Here is a 22,030-nt window from a genome sequence, read left to right as displayed (position 1 = left end):
GGAACATTCAGACAGAGTTGGAATAGATTTATACACTGAATGAGGTAGAGACTAGCATGCATTCAGATCCAAGACATTTTTGGAGGGGAATGGGCAGAGAACAATGAGCAGGGACCTGTCTTATCAGTTCTTATGTCCCTACTACCCAGTAGAATGTAAGTACTCAGTAAAGGCTGGATTGAATAATAGGGGTGGGGTTGAAATTTGACTCTTCACTTGAGAAAGTTGAAGACAATCCCATTTCCAGACTAGTCTAACTTTCTTAGTCAATTTGGGTTGCTATAATAAAATACCATAAACTGGGAGACTTGGAAACAACAGAAATTCACTTCCCACAGTTCTGGAGTCTGGAGGTCTGAGATCAGGGTGCCTGCATGGTTGAGTCTTGGTAAGGGCAGTCTTCTGTGCACAGACTATAACTCTTGTATCCTCACACGGTGGAGAACAGAGAGGGGAAGCAAGCTCTCTCATGACTTTAGGGGCACTAATCCCAATCGTGATGGCCCCACTCTTATGAACTCATCCAATCCTAATTACCTTCAAAAGGCCTCAACTCCTGACACCACCACAGTAGGAAGACAAGATTTCAGAATGTTAAGGGTACACAAATATTCAGTCCATAACATCTATGTTAAAATAACTTTTGTTGTTAAATAGATTTTAAAGGCTACCTATTCCTTTCTTCTCACTAGGTCAGTTTCACAGTTGCAGAGAGCAAACACAGCACATAGGATATAAAATTGCATATTCTGAAAACTATGTGTTGATGATCATAATCTCACCCAAAATAACAAACTGTGATGAAGAATGGAAGTATTTATCTATATTTTCTAAGCTACATTACACACACACACACACACACACACACACACACACACAATGGGCTAAGATATGGTGGTGAGAGGAATAATCAAACTCATTTTATTAGAATTACTTGATTACTTAAATATTCCAGGTATTTCATCCTTCTAGATTGAATTATATTTGATTTTTCACATGTAGATGCAGCGCTTAGCTCCTTTCATCATAAAATGTTTAATCTCACAGGAACAGAAAATCAAACACCACATTTTCTTGCTCATAAGTGGGAGATGAACAATGAGAACACATGGGCACAGGGAGGGGAACATCACACACCAGGGCCTGTTGGGGGAGGCGAGGGAGAGCATTGGGACAAAAACTTAATGCATATGGGGTTTAAAACCTAGATGATGAGTAGATGGGTGCAGAAAACCACCATGATAGATGTATAATCATGTAATAAACCTGCACATTCTGCACCTGTATCCCAGAACTTTTAAGTATATTAAAAAAAGTTTAATCTACAACAGTTCCTTTATAATAAGCTCATACTCTAAAACTTAAAAACACACACAAAATCTTACATAAATATTCCAATTATTTGTATTCATAAGAAAATTACAAAAGATAATTTATTTTAATGTGAACAAATAATGAAAAATAAATGAGAAGTATTAATGGCATTTCTTCTATCAAACTTATGAAACTCAATGATTATCAAAATGTTTATAAGACAAAAGCAATGCCATAAACCTACAACCATAAAAAAGCAAATATTATTAATAAAGTAGATTACTTTTGAAAAATAAACATTTCAATACTACAAAGTTTCATCATTATTTTCTCTTTCCATGAAAAACATAGACATGTTTAGATTTTACATATTTTTGTCAGAAATTTATTTTTATATAGGTATAGGAAGAAGTGCATGGTAGACATTGGTTCAACTCTAGAAATGCCCTAATCAGTCCTCTTAAGCACAGTGAAAAGAATTGTTTTCTTTCTGTCTAATGGAGGCTTACCACTTTTTTTTCAAATTAGTGAAGCATTTGTGGCAGAAGTGAGCAGTGAAGATCTGTGCTAGTCTACAAAGCACATCTGAATCATGAGTATAGAAGACATCAGTAGAAGGATTAGTGGAGGCTTGAAAGGCATTTTACTTTTCCCCATCATTGAAGATAGGTTCAAAAGGTTTTTTGATACAGAAAGATTGATATCAAATTAGAATTCATATTTCTTTTTCAAGAGATCAAAATCCGTTTAAATTCTGAATCTGTAAGCAACGTTTTGCAAAACATTTCTACCTATCAGCTAAAGTCTAGTGCTTGCTTTGGTTCCCGAGGGCAGCTTAACCTTTTGAAGGCCATGGAGGCTTTGAGACGGATGGAAGTACATGAGTGCATGAGATCCCTGCTCTCCTGGAGTCTGCCTGGCAACTCCTCAGGAAGAATTTGTGCCCTCAGTTACATTGGGGTCACCACCTGAGACATGGGTTACTGCTGCGGAAGTCTGACCTGCAGATCCTGACTCAATGACAGATGAATGAATGCACTCTTACACCATTACAGTGTTTCAAGTGGGCTAGAGATGGACGTTGGCTGCTTTCAGAGGGTGAAATGCAACCAATCGACCCAGACCTTTGTCTGTCCAACTTTTATTCATAACAGAGGTTCTAAGTTAACACACTTGTGAATAATTAACATGGTTAAAAGAGTGGCTTTAGGACTGGTAAAAGTTTTTGGTTCCCAGGCCCAGAGTAAATGCTATTGACAGATAATTCCCCTTTGATATTCCCAGGAGAGACCACCCAGCATAAAATTAACATGAGTAAACAGAGTGGAGACAAACGGGTGTTGGGTAAGGCTTTTAATCATGTTTATCTCTCCCTAACTTAATGGACTGGCCAGCGGTCTTCGATCTGTCCCAATAAAACCTTTCAGACTTCCAAAAGGTTTGAGACTAAGCCATAACTTTCCCTAGTATATCTTTAATATTTTGCCACCCCAAGTGAATCTCAACAACAATTTACCATCTTGATTGCAAAAGCATTTGTCTATGGCTATAGATGGAATGTTTATATCTCCCACATATTAATATGTTGATGTGGTGGTATTTGGAGGTGGGCCCTGTGAGAGGTGATTAGGTCATGAGAGTACAGCCTTCATGAATAAGATTAGTGCCCTTATGAAAGAGACCCCAGGGAGCTCTCTTACCCCTTCTGCCATGGAAGGATTCAGCAAGAAGGTGCTGTCTGTAAATTAAAAAGAAGGTCCTCACCAGACAGAGAATCTGCAGATACCTAATCTTGGTGTTCCCAGCTTGCAGAACTGTGAGTAATAAACTTTTCCTGTTTAAGGCACCCAGTCTTTAGCATTTTTGTTTTAGCACCACAAATAAATGGAAATAGTTATATGTACTTAAACTTAGCCTGGATGACTGAAATCAGGGTGTGGAGAGGAGAATTGCCAGACAGAGCCAAGAGCATGAGTGAAAGCATCACATTAGGAACGATTCAGTGGAAACAGTGTAGACCTCAGAGCTCCAATTCAGTTCCAATGCTTTTAGCCCATTACTCTTAATAAAATCACTATAAAAATCAGAAGCCCTCTACTTACTAGTACTTTAGGTTTTCAAAAGCCACCTAGAAGCCCATTTGCTTATTAAGTCCAAAGTAACCAGTTTTTGAACTTCTTTGACTATCATTGACTTTCCAACAAGTATCACAAGTAGAAACACTCAATGATTAAATACTGGAATGAAAACCTGGGGAAACAGAGCAAACAGTCTCTAGATAAAGTCTCTGGGAGGCAATTCTAAAACTCTTGACAGGGTTTGGTACATTATTCATATCAGCTTGGGAGTTAGGATTTCAACTTAGGAATTTGGGGCAGGGCACAGACATTCAGATCTTAGAATAGTGTGTATGTCTGGGCTGTGTGGGGGAGAATCTTAAGTTATAAGTAGCTGTAGATCCTACTAACAAGGGAAAGAAAATCACCACTGTCATTACCAGGGCCTGGCAAGCAACATATATTTACTGAAATAAATATATGGTGAGCAAGCAACATATATTTACTGAGTAAATAAATGACTCAAAATGAATGATTAGTAATATTGGAATTCCTCAGTTCTCTGCTATTTTGTTAGTTTCTCCCTCCTCTCCAAAAGTTCTGAGTAGGATTGTCATTAGCAGGCTTCCTAACATTGATCAGTGGGGAACCTACTCAGTAGAAAGATGCCTGGATCCCCTTTGCTTTGTGCTTTTAGACCCAGAGAAAATGATGGATTTTCTTCCCTTTTATTAATGTCCCCAGAAATGTTTGATGCTAGTAAATCTCTCTGAAAACACAGCAGTAGTTAGTGAGAAGGGAAAAAAGAAACCTTTAAAACCATCTCTTAAAATGATCTCAAGGATAATTAAAAGCTCACAAGTATAAACATATTCAATCAAAATTGAATTCAGGTCTAAAGAGAATAACTAACAGCATCCCATCTATCTCTTTGTGTGTGGAAACTCAGACAATCCCAGCTGGTCAAGTGTAGGATCCATTGATTCCAACAATGACTGCAAATATTCTGACATAGGAAATGTACGGAAAAGTCCTGGGCTGATATTATTTCAGTTTTATTATGGCTTAATAGAACTAGCTATTCACTTGTTAGCAATCCCTACTTCAATATATGTTGCTTTATTTTCTGAAATGAGATGCTGGGTTAAATTCTTTAAATAAAAGAATTGATAGCTGCCATATTTCTGATGAATATCATAATATAAGACAATACAAATTTGTCTACATTAAATGTCCTGTAGTTAGAAGTGAGTGCTTGTCCAAGAAGAAATGTTTTCAGTTAATACTAACCTACACTTTTTCTATTTTTTTCTGCTTTATGTTCACCTTCCCTTTCAAGGATACCTATTGAACAACTACTATGTGCCAGAATTGTGTTAAAAGCTGAGGCTATCTCACAGAAACGAGACATGATCTTGGCCTCAGAAACTGACTGTCTAACTGGAGAGACAGGCACTGAAAAAATGATTATAATTCCACATGATGATTAAAATAAAAGAAGCTTGAATATGTTATTAGGTAGGAAGTAATTAATTCTGCTTGAGTGGCAAAGGGGAAACAAAGCTAAAGCAGGAGGTCCTGGAAGAGTTTTCTAGGAGTCTTCCAGGCTTCATGTTAATACACAAGGTCCACATTTCATATGTTTATCTGAATTAAAGAGATAAATTCTGCATTTTCCAATGCACTGGTTCCCAGCCTTGGCTGCGCATTACAGTCACCTGGGGAGTTTATTAAAAAATGGGATGAGGGGACTTCACACATCAATTAAAGCTGCATCCCCTGAGTAAGCTTCAGTCATTGCTACTCAAACACAATTTCCCCAGCTGGTTCTAATCATGGCTTCAGCCCTGAGAACAACTTTTTCATAATAAACAACTAGAGGAGACCCTCACTGCGCTAAGTCAAGGGGACCACTATTTGGTGGGGAGGGTAAAATACACGTCAGATCCATTTGTATCCTTGAAAAGAAAGTTTAAGAGATACACAAATGTTTAAAATATATAACTTCACTTTTTTACACCTGACTGCAATGTAAAATTCAAATCCAAAATTGCCGTGTGTGTGCATGTGCACGTGCACGTGCGTGTGTGTGTGTGTGTGTGTATGTAAGATGTTATCAATAGTTATTGACAGGGCATTGAAAATTACACATGTAGGCACTACTACATCAGCAAGTAGACCTGAGTAGTCATATATATTAAAGACTTTGGGGTTTTAGGGACTTGAAACGATTCTTCTCCACTATCCTGAGTGTTTTCTGAGCATTTTAAGGGTGCAATGGATTAGACATAGAATATAACACCAATTAAACATCTCTACTTTTCTTGAAAAACTAAGACAATTTCAGTAAAGTTTGAACTTTGGTTAATAATAATGTAATATATCAACAGTTCATTTACTGTGACAAATGAAAAATATTAACGTAAGATGCTAATAATAGGGAAAACTGGATGTGGGATACAGTGTAACACTACCTACCATCTGTGCAATATATTGTACATCTAAAACTACTCAACATTTTTAAAGTTTCATTTTAAAAAGCCTCTTCTTTTGGTTTAAGGCTGACATACAACATCCAATGCTACCTTTCCCCTTCTGCATGAGAATTTGATAGTCAGTTAACTTTCCGGTTCTCTTTCCCTGCAACCTAATAAGATAGAATGTCAACTGTTGGCAGACCAACATTGCTTGCAATAAAAACAAAGTATTGATAAATTGATAAATTCATTAATGTAAAATGCTATTAATCATAATATGGAAAACTGGTGGTGAGGAACGATATAACCCTCTCCGTACTACAATCTTTGCAATATATTGTACATCTAAATGTTAATAAAGTGATAAATTTCTCCATTGCATCTAAGCTAGAAAACCTATAAATATCTGACAGGAAACCACAGCTTTAGGCTTTCCTGAGTGTGGGGTCTTTTAATTGTCATGACCCTTGTGCGGGATTTGAGCTATCCCTAGGGAGTAGTTAAGGTGATATTGACTCCTATGAGGCATAAATCTTTGAATCCAAGACAGTTGCCACCCGTCTGACACGAGGCCCGTTCCTTTACACTTAAACTGTCACCTGGATGCCAAGAGAATATGGATTCTTCTAGGTGTCCCACAAAGAGAAGAGCCTGATGCTGCCCTGCTGACAGGCTGTTTCCTGTCATAGAGTTTTCTGAGTAACCAAATTGCTAAATGTGGCCTATGGGAGACCAATGAGTCTGTTGAAGGAATACCACCTGATGGATATTGACTACCTATATCATTACCTCCTTGAAAAGGCTGTAGACAGATGAGGAATGATGTATTATATATCTAGACATATATCTTATATATCTAGACATATCTGTTGAGTGGTCACATAAATCAATTCAAGAATCAGTGTTGCTACAGGTACTCATTCAGGCTAATTAAGTGGTATCATAGTTTATTGAAAGATGATTGAAGAGGTTAAAGATCCCAAAGGAACAGCTTTATCTTTTGTCTATGTATTTATCTATCTCTCTATCTATCTAACATCTACCTATTCTTTCACTTAGCTAGCTAGTTAATCTAGGCATCCATCCATCCATCCACATCCATGTATCCATCTATTTATCTATAGTTATTTAGTTTTCCTTTATGAGGAGACAATGTCAGCCTGGGTAACAAGAGCAAAACTCCATCTCAAAAAAAAAAAAAGAATAACTTATTACACAGTTTAATTTGGTAACACACATCCTCTGAAAACAGAGGAATAAGAGGGTATGAGAGATCTTTGGTTCTTCAGAAGGTATTGAAAGTCAATACAGGTATTGAGATAAGGGACAAACATGTTTCCAAGAGCAGGCCATAGCCTTTAAAGAGTTGGGTAGATGAGGTGTGTTCTTTTTTGCTGTTTATTCATGATTAATTTTGCAGTTGGAAATCCATGAATATCATTCGTAATATTGACTGATGAGACTGCTAGCTCTCTAGTTAAAAAAATAGTTCTGGATATGTAGAAATAGCTTCATTTTTTTGTTAGTATTTTTTGTTTATACTCCTAAGAAAAGCACATTTATTTCACAAGCCACGACTAAAATCACATAGTCATATGACTGGATTTCAGTAATCACTAAAAGTTATCCCCTAAGCCCTGTTCAGAACCATGTTCAAAGGCAATCCGGGAACTCCATGTTGATTAAATAATGGAAGAAGGGGCAGCATGAGGGCCCCCTTCCACCCTGGGGTCTTTCTCACGTTACTTGTGATGGGCTCTGTGGGAATCTTAGTAATCTTCAGATATTCCGTAAGTGAGTAGGTGGCTTATTTCAAATGAGTAAGTCTCCCTCCTCTGCCATCCCTGTGCCTATGAGGGCCACATTAATATGCTTATGACATCATACTGAAATCATTTGCTTACAGGCGCCAGTGTGAGTGCTTTGAAAGCAGAGACTGGGTCCCATTTATCTTTAATTTTCCAACAAGTATCACAAGTAGTAGGCACTCAAAAATTAATTATATGTGTGAAAACAAACTTTGGGAAAAGTAGAGCAGAGTCTCAGATAAAGTGTCTGAGAGGCAATTCTAACACTTCTGATAGGGTGTGGTACATTCTTGACCAAAAAGAAAATGTATGAAAGCACTTTGGAAAGATGCTTGATAAAACCTCTTTTTATGCTGCCACATTCCATTTTTCAAAATTGTGCCCTGTCCAAGGCCATCAGAGCTTTCTGAATCTCTTTTCTATCTTAGACAATCGCCTATTTCCAAATGTTCACTGTGCCCAGATTGTGTTATATAATGTGGGCACTCAGAACTCTACGCAGGCCCTAATAACCTTGACGCTATTAAGGATACCAGATTAAAAATTAACAATGTAATCACATAACATTCCAGAGATAACATCACAATTAGGTCTTCAAAACAACACAGTTCTTTACAGAATCTTCCTTTGCCTCTATACTGCATTTTATCTGATAAGCAGTTGCCAACAAAGACATCATACTAATTACAATTTGTTATACAAAGAGCAGGAAAACTGATAAATGATTCATTGATTATTTTCTTTATGAAATAATTCTTCTGTTCTTGTCCTCATGTTACTTTTGGATAATAAATGGAGGCCTTACGCGCCTTCCCAAGGAGTTATTCAGAAGAAATAATGTTGTCGGTATTAATTCTTAGCAGCTGTGAGTGGATACACACAAAAAAAGGACAAAACGAATATTTTTGGTTCTTTGTATGTAGAAAAGAATTACCTTTTTTAAAAAGTAGATTTGTATAAAATATTCTTTGGCTTCTTTGTAAGATTCTTCACTCCCTACCATTCCAAGTTACGTAAGGCACACCTCCTCTCCTCCATGTCCCCAAATGCTATGCTAGAGAAGGCATGATGTCTCTTGGCATTTATTCTGGTGTTCTTGTCCTGAAAAGGTCAATACCTGATATGATACCTAATTTGTTGAGGGAGAACGGCTGAGCAAGAGCAGAAATTGGGGCAGTGGGGAAATGCGTGCCAGTCCACAAGGCCCTCTGTGAGCAGGAAGGACTGACCTGGAAGCCTGAGGCAAAGAGGAGTGGGCGGTGACAGAGCAAAGGTCAGGGGCTCCAAATGTTCTCTCTTCTCTATTTTCTCCTGGGAAGCAGGTTTATGACTCCCAAATCTATATAAGAGGCCCAGTGGTCTCTCCATCTGGACATTTCCCTCATGCATACACCTGTGCACCTCATCTATAACATGCCCCAAAGGGATCTTGCATTTTCTCCACCCTTTTCTCATTTCTGTCTTCCCATATCAATTCATGGTGTCAGCAGTCGTGTAGGCCAGAAACATTTCTTCATCACCCCGTCTCTTTGTTCTTCCTTAATCCCACGTATTCTTGATGGGTTTTACTTCAAAATGTTTCTGAAATGCATTCTTTTCATCTTCCTTCACATCAAACCTCATCGTTTCTGTTCTGGACAACTATAATCTCTTCTTGATGGTCTCTCTGCCTTCTCTTTTTTCCCACTTCTCCATCCCCTAAACTGCTGACACACTGAGTTTTCTATAAAGCAAAGCTGATTATGTCATTCTCCTTGATTAAAAGGCTTCCGTTGCTTTCTATCATTTAAACTAGGGAATAAAATGTGGGATCCTTTACCATGCATAAGAACATCTTCACAATTTTACCTCTGTTTATACTTCTGGCCTCTTGGCTGCAGGCTGACCCTTTACTTGCATGTTATGTTTGATCCACTCAGAATAACTCACAGAACTTCTTTCTGTGCCAGTTGTAAATTAGATAGATATTTATTATGGAGGCACCACATGCCAGGCACTCTTCTAGGTCCTAGAGACATAGATGAGGTGTCCTGGTACATGCTCTTCTGGATGTCCTTCCTTTAAATTCTGCTCACATATGACCTCCTCTGTGTAGTCTTCACCGGTCCTCCCAGGTAGAAGCAGCCAGGCTGTTTTCCATGCTTCTGGAATTTATTACCTCACATACAGAGGTCTGATGTGGCATATGACAAATAATGGGTCTTTGTATCTCTTTTCCTCACTAAACTGAAGGTTAAAGTCCTAGACAGAGCCTGTACCTTATTCATCTCTATCCTCAGTGTTTAGGGTAATGCCAGGCATGAAGGAGGTGCCTGATAAATACAGAAATATTTTCTGAATGAATTATAATAGGTGCCCATGATGTATGTCTAGGATAAATCCGCATCATGCACACTTGCCCGGGGCTCTCTGGAAAAAATACAAGTGCATCATCAGAGGACCCTCCACCACACACACATGTAATGTGAAAGTAATTCTACAGACTTCTGAATCGAAATAGAATTTATTTAGCTGAAAATAAAAGATAAACATAACTGGAAGGGAGGCTACAGTTGTTGCCTCAGGGTGGTGAATTTCCAGAGGAAACCTGGATATATATACCAGCTACTTTCTTTGCCTGAAATGTCCACCACACACACACACACACACCACACACACACACACACACACACACACACACACACTCATGCACACACAGCCTAGTTAACCGTTACTAATCTTTCATATCTCATTTGTATTTATTTAGGGAACCTTTCCTAAGCCTTATCACCACAGATTGTCTCCTGTCATGGATTCTCAGAACATCCAATATCTTCCTTCAGTAGCTTTTATCTAGCTATAATTATACTTATTTATGTTTTTAAAATTATTTTCTATTTCTTTTTCCAAACCATAAGTTCAACAGTAAGCTCCATGTATGTTACATAGGAGATTCTCAATGCCAATTTATTGAATAATAAGCAAATGAATAATCTGCTTTAATATTCATAATAACGAACCAAGGTGAGCCCTGTTATCATATGCACTTTCCAGAGAAAATGGACACTGAGTACAATTAAGAGATGAAACAGTGAGATAGTTACTGGCTTTCTGCATACTGGCTTCCTGTATCACAGAGAACTAATTCAGAGCTATTCTAAAACTTTAAGTAAATGAGCTCAGCTTTATTATTCACTGTTGAATGCCTAAGAAAATTTTAATTTTAAATATGAGTTTTCAAAAATGAGTAGATCCACAGAGGGTTTGTCTTTTTTGATCTCTCAGCTCTGATTGGAAATAAGTCAGTATTAGCAGTGTTGTTAAAATCTCCACCATGCAGATCCATATGGGTGCTTGGAGTCTAACAAGAGAAAAGGTAAGCTTATTTCCTTTCCTAATATATGGTTCTTGTTTAATTCCCAGTGTATGTGTGAAATGATTTTAAAAAGAAATCTGATATTTGCAATTTACTGAAACATCTGACAATGGGGTATTGAAGAACTTATTGTTGCATTATTTGCCAGGCTTTTTAAAATCCTAGTCCTATTTTTCTTACAGATTGAATGTATTCCTTCACATTAAAAGACACTGAAAAGTAATGGCAGATGAAATGTGGTCATGTTGAGCAGCTGCTCAAGAACCTCAGTAAAGGATGGGTCTTGATTACAAAGAGAGCTGTGTGGGCGTTGATAAGGAGCAGAAACACAGGTACATCTTAAGTACCGAAGTCCTCAAGGGTACAACGTGGCTACACTGAGCACATTTTCCAAGGCCATTTGCTGATCCTGCTCTTAACTGCCATCGGACCGGGCTAGAATTTATTAAGATGCATCCCCACTTTGTAGGGTACTTAGCCCATTGAAAAAGAAGGTGACGCTGAATAAAAAATGGATTATAAGAGTAGAACTGGAGACCTTCTCCCACCTCTCAGGGAGAGAGTAAGGATTATTGTTTATCCCAACTTCCCAAGTTTGGTATGGACAAAAACTAGATGTATGAAGAGGGGCTGAGGGGGTGCTGGGTATCAAGGAAGAATTGCTTTCTAACTCATTAGGTATCTGAATGCCCAGTTCATCTGCTTGTAGTAGGATCTTGTTATTTTCAAAGCTCAGTTAAGCCACCCTTAGAACAAGTCAGTATTTCTATTTCTTTTCTTTCAGATAGATTCTCTTAATATTACTCAAGCAGCCAAGCAGTCAGGAGTAGAGCTCCAGGGAGTCAGTTCCCCCACCTGACATGTTGCATCTCAGGAATGCTGAATTTCAGACATGAACTATTTTAATGGCTCATTTTATAAGCCATTCATTGTCTGAATTCTTACAAGAATTATCAAGTTTTATTCTTTAACTGCTTAATAAAATTATCTCCAGCTTTTCCAGCTCAGAAGGAGATCATGAAAAGCTGGCCAGGGCACATTTGTCTTGTGGGCCAGGTAGATTCCTTTATGCCAGGGATCGGTTGGTTAGAAATGGGCTCAATGCAGGAAGCACAGCATTAAGGGAAAATATAGTTCAGGGTTATTTTTCTAACCTGGGAAAGTGCATGATTCTTGCAAACTGCTGTAAAAGTACTTGTCACGTGAAATAGTTTAGCCCTAATGAAAACTCCCTAGAATAACAAATGAAAGATTTGCGAATGGCATGAAACATCAGAAACCAAAGCAATGTTTTGCTGTGATGGAATGTCTTGGTACATTATTTATGCATTTTTGTTTTTATTCAGAGTTGCAGAAAGACATATCTGCTTAAATACATTAACTTTCCCATTCTACTAATTCATTGAACAGAATAGATTCAAATCACCAGTGTATCAGTCAAGATCTACACAGGAAATAAAACTACCCTAAGTGCTCTAAACAGAGAAAATTTAATACTTGGAATTGGTTACACAGATGATAAATTACCCGAAAAGCTAATCAGGGACAGAGGAGGCAATTCAAAGATATACAAGAACAGGAAGCCACTACCTCTAGGATGTGATATTTCCAGAAATCAGTTACTCAGGCTGGAACAAGTGGAATCTAGTGAATGCCTGGCAGAAGCTGGGACCATGAAGGAAAGGATGTCTAGTGGGAGTGGAGCCCCAGAAGACACAGCTTCTTCCTGCTGGAAATGCCTCCCTAAGGCAGAGGGAAAAATACGGTGACTTCTCCCCTTTCCTCATCCTACGCTTTTCTGCTAGTACACATGATTGCCAAAACTATTGGAAGCTAGTTGTCAAGAGAGCCCCTGCAAATGGTGTTTCCTGTGACTGGCAGCAAAGTAGAGGAAGGGAGGGAAATGAATCAGGATATGCAGGCACACGGCCAACTAGCACATGTGCTGATCTACAGCATCCTGTCCATAGCAAATATCAAATGTATTACTTTTGTGCTATTAGTTTTGAAGTTCAGTTTACTTCTTTTCTTAAGCTTATATTTCTGAGTAACTTTGATTAATCCTTGTGTTCTATGGAGCACAAAGACACTGGAGTTTGCTGTGGTAGAAAAGCAGAAATCAAGAAAACATGAAAGGGAGGAGACAGGTGGGGAAGGCATCATATACTTTATTTATATGGCTACATTTAAAAAAAAACTAGGTGAAATGCTTTATCTTTTGGATTTGTATTTCTTTGGACAGACGCTATTAAAAAAATAAACAACTACCTGTGGCTACTAAGCATTCACTGGGTCTATCATTCTCTTTTAAGATGGCTTTAGGGGAATATGCAGTACAAAGAGAAATGGGATCTAGGCTGAGATCTGATCTGGTCAGGAGCAGACTGGCTCTGGGTAAAAATGGAAATGTGTGCTCTGCATGTTCATCATCCCTGTGTCCTACCTTCTTCTCCTTGGGGTTTGTGCCAGATCTCCTGGGGATAGCTTCCCTAGTACCCTCTTTACTCTCCTCAAAGCCTGGTGGATCCTAACTGATGGATGTTTATGGAGAGCTGGTGCTGTCACAGCCAGTAGCAGGAAGGACCTCTCTGCACCTGTTGGTACCCTGAGCCTGCCACTCATCAATACCAGCCTCCAGGCTTTTCCACCCACAGGCCACATATCTTGTCCCATTGGAAGTCATTAGACCTGATTTGAACTGCCTGAGGGACAGGCTTTTCTTTTAACTCCATTTATCAAGAGCTCATTATGTGCCTGGAACTTGACTGGATGCTTTTTCCGGATTATCACATTTAATACTCACACCAACATCAGGTTACAGATGAACAGACTAATTTAGAGATTAAATAATTTTCCTAAGGTCACTCAACCAGTAAGCCTAGAGGTGGGATTTGGACCTGACTCATTGCATGTAAGCACATACTGCATCATACTGTCCAGGGCCATGACGGGCAGCAGAATGTAGGCTCTTCCACATGTATGCCAGCCTCTCAGCATCTGGAGAACTTTTCCCTTTAACCAGGCATCTCAAAGCCACAGTCACAGCTCTGAACACATAGGCACTGAGAAGAACTGATTGAGCAGTAATGTCTCCATGGGGATCAGCCAGCCAGCAACAGTGTACACACTCACTGTGTACTGACCAGGACTCAGAAAACCTGTTCTGCCAATCCCTGGACTCCTAATTAGCCTTCCATCTCCCAAGGTAAGTAAGTGTCAGGTAATCAAACACATCTCTTTCCTTGTCTCCTCTCATTTAGGGAGCTGTAGCTAACTCCTACTGCTTATTCTGTACTACCCATCAGAACTAATATAAAATCATTCTAATAATAATCCACCCAAATCGGCCTTCATATCTGGGGTCTGGAATATAGCAGCAATCTTTTCATTCAGCATTAGAGCATTGCATCATCCAATGAACTGACTGCAAATGGACATACAGGCTAACCTAAAGGTTATAGATCAGTAGGTAAATGCAAAAGTTCTGTTAGCTTTCAGACCTGGGGTTTATGACATTCATTTAAAATGAAATCAAAATCCTACACAGAATAGGAAAAGCACCCTGGATAGACTCACTTTTAAGAGCATCCACTTACCTCTTACACAAGGGCCAAGAAGGCAGTTTCTACATCATGTAGTTACTTTTTATTCCTGTGCATTGACTTTGACAAAGACAGTAAATAGCCTACAGAGAATAGATACATTTTGAGGAAATATTAAAACACTGATTAATGTCACATTAAGAAGTATAAAGTCTCTTGGGTAGAGGGAGAAAAATTAAAATGCCTTTGGTTCTTAATGAAACTGCACCAGCCTTATATAAATCTAAAATCCTTACTTTAACCTGAGTTTAAAATAATGGGCTAACTTGACAGTGCTTTACAAATCCTAGCAACGAACATTATCATTTATTACCAGAATGAGTGATAATAGGAGTAGCAGAGAGATAGTGCATATTGGGAAGTGTCCAAAGAGTTTAGCAAGACAATATTTCTTTTTCACAATACAAAGATAAAACAGTCGTAAAACTGAGAGTTCATTTCATTCACTTGGAGGAGAAGGGCAGGTGGGTGTTCTGGTTCGACAGATTGCAACCCTCTTCTCCAGGAACGTAAAGGAGAATGAAGAAACACAAGAGGTAATATTCATACCGCAGTGCAAGAAGGTACATGGGTTTAAAGTCCATCACAGTAATTAAATTTCAATGTTGACACAGTACATCTCAACATTCAGAGTTCTAAATATAGTTTATACAGTGCCTGTGAGCAAAATGCGATGCGCATGAATATTTATCTCAGTAGTGAAGCTGCTTCTGCCACATGCTCTGAAAAGAAGGGTTGAGATTAGGACAGACCAAAACAGAGTCCACAGGATTTGATGATAATCATTTCAAAATAGTTGAAATGAGCGGTGGCCTCATCAGAGGCAGTAATTTTCTAGCACTTTTGGTTGCAGAACCCTTTGCACAAATGAAATCTAATTAGAAACTAAATATTTGAAATGGATTGAAGTGAGATAAATGAGCTGATTTTTGCAGGGGGTCAGGGTATTCCAGGGCAGTGACTTCTCAACTATTCTTTTAATCAATAAATAAGTAAAATGAAAATCCACTGGGTATTTGATTGATTTTAGGGTACTGACAGAAGGTAGAAAGCGGTGTATTTCAGAGGAAGGCCTTTTGGAATGGGTTGGTTATGATAGGGAAGAGCAGTAAGATTAGATGAAATAATTGTTAAAATAAATGTTATTCACTTTCTGCCACATGAAGATACTGTCTTCTTTCATATTATTCCTGGGCCCTCCATTGTGGATCTGGTTCCAGCATGAACTGTGCATTTACTCTGCGTCTGCTCCTCCGCCCAGGACATCCAACTATGCCTCCGAGGTGGTGTCTGCACTCAGGCTCTCCCCTCGCTGGAAGTGCCTGGGACTGTAAGGGGTTGTTCTTCCCCTTATGCTTAACATGTTTCTCCAGCTTTAGCCCTGATTTCCTTAAGCATATTTATAGTTTTGTTTGTTTTTTTTTGAGATGGAGTCTCACTCTGTTGCCCAGGCTGGAGTGCAGTGGTGTGATCTTAGCTCATTGCAACCTCTGCCTCTTGAGTTCAAGCAATTCTCCTACCTTAGCCTCACAAGTACCTGGGATTATAGGTGCATGCCACCATGCCTGGCTAATTTTTTGTATTTTTAGTAGAGATGAGGATTCACCATGTTGGTCAGGTTGGTCTCGAACTTCTGACCTCAGGTGATCCTTCCGCCTTGGTCTCCCAAAGCACTGGGATTACAGGTGTGAGCCGCAGTGCCTGGCCAAGCATATTTACAATTTTTTAGTCAGCTTAGGTTACATGTGCTGTAGTAACAATCCCAAGTCCTCAAGGACTTAGCTTACTTCTTGCTAGCACTGCATGATCACAATGGGCTGGCTTGATGTCTTCTTCACTCTGGGACCCAGACTAATGAAACACTCATATTTGGGATATTGCTGGCCTTGGGACAGAGGAAAAGCCCCACGTGGTAGTACATTACACATAAGGTTTCTAAAATTTTCTTTTGGTAAGTAGCCTATATCAGTTCTGCCCACATATCATTGGACAAAATAGGTCAATTGGTCTTTGAGAAAGCTCAACTCAACCATCTCAGCTTAATTTCTTTTGTCACATGATTTCAGTGGTGGATACCATATTTCTTTAGAGCTAGCATGACTCATGCCACTTTCCATTGAGAGCCAGAGGTAGGATTCCTTATATGTTTCTCTTTTAGAGCTTGTTTCTCCTATTAGGATTGCCCACTAAGAAATTTCATGTCTGAGGCTGCTACTAGCATTTAAGATATTGGCAAATCAGAGATACCTAATGGGTCCTGAACAAAAATATTGCTATGCCTTAATGCTGCTGACTCTCCCAAGAGGATGTTTTCGTGGAACCCTATAATTATGAAATCATGGCTTTAAAAAACATTTTTGGTGCACATTAAGATTGACAGACATGATTTGCAGCAGGAGGAATTGGGCTTTGCATCACAGATGCTTATTAGTGAATTCATGGATCAACAGGCCCACAACATATTCATTCATTCAGCATCGATTCTAGATCAAGCAAGCACTGTTTCAGATCAAATCCTGCTGTCGTGCAGTTTGCAAATACAACCCAACCTGGGATAGATATTTGACATCATAAATGACATTTTCAACATCTGACATTATCACAACTGCTCCACTGATCCCAGCTCTACCATTTACTAACTATAAGACTTGGGGCAAGTTACCCAGCTTCTATAATAATCCCCATACATAAGGTAGGGAGAATAAAAGTAACTACCTCATAGGTTTGGGGTGAGGATTTCCTGAAACAGTGAAAAGCACTTAATCGTGCCTGAGCTAAGCAAGTGCCAATAAACATTAGTCACAGTCCTCATCACACCATGATCAGATTACGTATTAGAGTGGTGATGACAAATAGAATTTTAAGGGGTGAAGGATATGAACAGATACTTTTCAAAAGAAGACATTTATGATGCCAACAAACATGAAAATAATGCTCATCATCACTGGTTGTTAGAGAAATGCAAATCAAAACCACATTGAGACACCAGTTTGAATGGTGATCATTAACAAATCTGGAGACAACAGATGCTGGAGAGGATATGGAGAAACAGGAACACTTTTACACTGTTGGTGGGAGTGTAAATAAGTTCAACCATTGTGGAAGACAGTGTGGCGATTCCTCAAGGAACTAGAAATAGAAATTCCATTTGACCCAGCAATCCCATTACTGAATAAATACCCAAAAAGATTATAAATATATACTGAATATATACCAAAATCTTTCTATTATAAAGACACATGCACATGTATGCTTATTGTGGCACTGTTTACAATAGCAAAGACCTGGAACCAACCCAAATGCCCATTTATGATAGACGGGATAAAGAAAATGTGGCACATATACACCATGGAATACTATGCAGCTATAAAAAACGATGAGTTTGTGTCCTTTGTAGGGACATAGATGAATCTGGAAACCATCATTCTCAGCAAACCGACATAAGAACGGAAAATCTAACACCGCTTGTTTTCACTCATAGATGGGTGTTGAACAATGAGAACACATGGACACAGAGAGGGGAGCATCACACATTTGGTCTGTTGGGGGCTAGGCGGCTAGGGGAGGGAGAGCAGGGGGCGGGGAGGCTGGGGAGGGATAACACTGGGAGAAATGCCTGATGTGGGGGATGGGGGATGGAAACAGCAAACCACCATGGCATGTGTGTACCTATGCAACAATCCTGCAAGATCTGTACATGTGCCCCAGAACTTAAAGTCCAATTTTTTTAAAAAAAGAATTTTACCTGAAATAAATATGGAGGTCTTTATTGAAGAAGCTTAAGATGGGTCAACAGTATTATGTAACTGTTTAAAAAGCTAAAGCCACCTTAAGTAGTTGATGAAAAATGTAATGTTGTAAGAAAATTAATTCTACTTCAGTCTTCTCTGATCAAAATTCACCTGGAATATAGAAATACAATTCTGGTGTGGGACATTCATTTCTGAAAAAGAAAGAGTGCCTAGTATATCTGCATCACACAGGGTCCTAAGTACATAGTTCCTATAAAGATAAGTTCCTGGCATCATACAGTGAATGGCATTCCTTCCTTTTTGTTAAATCACCAGAAGTCATGACATATTCTAGCCTTAGTTTCTTCTAGGAGTTTTTCAAACAACTGTTGGGCAATCCTACAGGGATATTTTATAATGCCCTTCCGAATGTCAAAAGGACTTATCCCAATCCCTAATTTCCTGCTGATCTTTACCATCTGTTGCTTTGACCTTTTCATCAAAGGCTCCTCAAGCTGCTGGAAGCCCTGCATCTTAACACCCAGTGGAATATTCTTCCTGGGTTTCTTTGCCTCAGTCCCGACACCATCACTTGCATACCTTTTGTTGGCCATTATGGTTTCAAACAGTTAACCAGAACACAAAAATATATGGCAGAAAGAAAGGCTCCTGAGGGGTACATAACAAACATCGCTTAAGACTTTCAACTCAGTATGGTACAGTAGAGTATTCACTGGCTGAGAACATTTGCCATATGGGGCACAAATGTTTGCAGCCTGACAGCATCCGGTACAAACTCCCATATCAGCTCTCATTGGCTCAGAGTATGCTGGTACTCTGAGGATCTGAAAAATTTTATATTAACAGTTTGTGCTAATTAATTGTTCTGTAGATATTTCTTTTGAGAAACTATTACTTACACAAATAGTACTGTAACAACCCAGCCAGCAAGGACAGCATTAAATGGTACATGGGCTCAAATTTAGTAGCACTTTAAGAGAAATAGAGATAAAGTGTTGTTTGCTTAGAAGATATCCAGGTGATGAGAGAAACAGGAAAGAGTCAGCAACTAGGAGTATGAACCTCCAAAAGAAAACAAGTCACTTGAGAACCACTTCCAAGCAAAAAGGAAAGCTGACTTGCTCTGTCCTGTTCAGGAGGGCAGAAGTGGGGGACGAAAACTGGGTAAAAAGAAAGCATGTTTTTGTTCAGCTTGAGAAAATATTTTTAATGTTTAATACTGTCCCCCAAAAGGAATAGTTTACGTTCTGTGATAATGAACTCCTTATCAGCAGAGGTAGTAAATGTGGATGACTATTTGTTGAGGAATTCGTGCATTGAGCAGTGTGGTGGTTTATAAACAGTGGCCACACTCTTTGACATTCCTTCCATAGAGAGGTCTATGTACCGTCCTCTTAAACTTGCATGGGATTGTAATTGCTTTAATTAATTAAGGATGAGGAAGTGACACTATGTGATTTCCAAGGCTGAGTTATGAAAGTCTATACAATGTTCACCTAATTTCTTGGAATGCTTGCTTTGCAGATGCTGTATCTCAGAACCCAGCCACCAGGCTGTGATAAATCCAAGCCACACGGAAAGACTGCATGTGGGAGGCCCAACTCAAATTAGATTTGAACCTTCATTTATATCCATTGTGTAACTGGAAAAATTAGAAATAAATTAAGTTCTACTAAAATCTAATATCCTATTTGTCTACGGCACCATCACTCATCTGCATGTCAGAGTCAACATGTTAAACCTTCTCTTTGAGTACTGTGCAACATATTCTGAATTAAATGGTCTAGTCAAACCAGTTTATATATGTATTATATTATTTAGTTCCGACTTATTAATTAGCCCTCTCAAAATGGACAAGGAGCATAAAGAGATTTCTGCAAAGAAAGCATAGATTGACTAAAAATAGTAATAAGACAAGCACATTGACACAAGAAGAAACTGGAAGAGTTGATACATCTCCTAGGGCAAGTTTCTAGCTAGCCACAGTATCACAGTAAAAGCTGTGATGATCTGATCTCATCAGAACTAACTCAATGATTTTGAAATTACCTAGGAGACTATTAGAAGTGCAGATTTACAGCCAATATATTATTGACTCTTACCCAAAGAGTTATTGTGCTTGTTATATTAATGATGATAGTACATATGTACATACTTATAACTAATAGATAAAATTAGAAAGTTGAAAAATATGAAATTGCCAATGTTCAACTACTTTTGACCCATAAAATATCAATTTCATATGGTTCAATCTAATTTGTTGAGGTTAAATGCTCAAAAATTATTTACTTTGGAGTGAGTACAGTAACAATATCTATGTAGACTACTGGTTTAAGGAATAAGATACTTGATAAACATGAATTTAGCATAAACAGTGCTTAGGAAACTGTTAACCATTGCTCCCCAGATATGTATATATGTGAACACAGACACATGACATCTTACAAAATTATTGCTCTCCTTGTCTGGTGAATAGATAATTTTATCATAAAACATGCACTCTTTCCAATTGGGGTGGCTCTTACCACCCAGATAGAATATGAAACACTGACTTGAATGACAATAATTATTCTTTGCCTGACTCCATCCTGCAGTGATCTATCTAGAAAATCAACATTCCTTGGTAAAAAACAAGGCTTTAAAAGGAATGATCTTTATGGGAGCTGGTGGTTATAGAGAATTTTAGTGCCAATAAAAAGAAGATGAGGATTACTTGTTCCTTTGAGGCTGTGAGGTAATTAAAAAACAATATTTAGTGGGTTTTAGAACACCTATTTCCATGAAATCTCAACACTAAACAATTCAGGGAAATTGGAATAGATAAATCACCTAAATAGATCAGAAAAAAATGGATAAAGCAACCATAATTCTATGCTACCTCCAACCCCTCCAGATTCATTAAATTATTTCAACCTCATGGCACGAAATCCCATAGCACTTCAAAGCAAGTGTCTTGCTTTGGTGCTTGTCAAAATTAGTGACTGAAAGACTATACAGGGACTGCTTTTCCATGCAAGGGACAGCTTCCTATTGAAGCCCCTCTCCCAAATGACTCAGAAATGTGCTCCCAACCTGCACATGCAATATCAACTCTCCCTTAACAGCTAAGATTGTTCTGTTTCACGGCACCATATCTAAAAGTAGATTTATGCTTTAAAGTAAAAAGAGGTCATGGGTTTATTTTTTTGTTTATTTGTTCTTTTCAGTCATTGATTCATTCAACAAGTATTCAAGTGACTACCACAAGCCATGCAGTGATGGAGACATAAAAAGAGTACAGCAATTTGCAACCTGGAGCTAAGGGGCTATCAAAAAGCTAGAATTCCAAACACCAGGTGAATTTGGTTCCCTAAGATAACATAAAAATGTGAGAAGAATAAAACAGGTTGTTGAAAACTAATGTGTTCTGGCACTTTCGTGTTTCTCAATAATTTACACATAAACACTGGCTTCTTCAGGAACTACCCCCAAGTTAAAGTCAGGTGACAGAACACCTGGAAAGAGCAAGAGACAGAAAGGGTAGGCTTAATGGAAGGGAGAGGGTAGCAGCTATTTCCAAAATCCCTGAGATTCAATATCCTCAACACAGTGAAGAGTGGACATGAATTTGTCAAAAGAATGTGAGAATAACCTGTGAGAGCCTCCTACAGGCCAAAGATGTAACA

The 22,030-nt window shown here is 38.6% G+C and overlaps 1 protein-coding gene and 1 long non-coding RNA gene across 4 annotated transcripts in view; one reads left to right on the top strand and one right to left on the bottom strand.

Moving 5' to 3' along the window:
- Positions 1-22,030, bottom strand: part of ST6GALNAC3 (ST6 N-acetylgalactosaminide alpha-2,6-sialyltransferase 3) — a 580,668-nt gene that overhangs the window by 34,260 nt on the left and 524,378 nt on the right. The gene's annotated exons all lie outside the window — the stretch shown is intronic.
- Positions 10,882-20,043, top strand: LOC118142992 (uncharacterized). Its single transcript, XR_004726995.3, has 3 exons — positions 10,882-11,011; positions 14,034-14,216; positions 19,890-20,043. It is a non-coding gene; the product is annotated as an uncharacterized LOC118142992 (long non-coding RNA).

Source organism: Callithrix jacchus, chromosome 7 (genome assembly GCF_049354715.1).
Source record: "Callithrix jacchus isolate 240 chromosome 7, calJac240_pri, whole genome shotgun sequence".
NCBI lineage: Eukaryota > Metazoa > Chordata > Mammalia > Primates > Cebidae > Callithrix > Callithrix jacchus.
The sequence above is the reverse complement of the archived record's forward strand: the minus strand, read 5'-3'. Positions and strand labels throughout refer to the sequence as shown.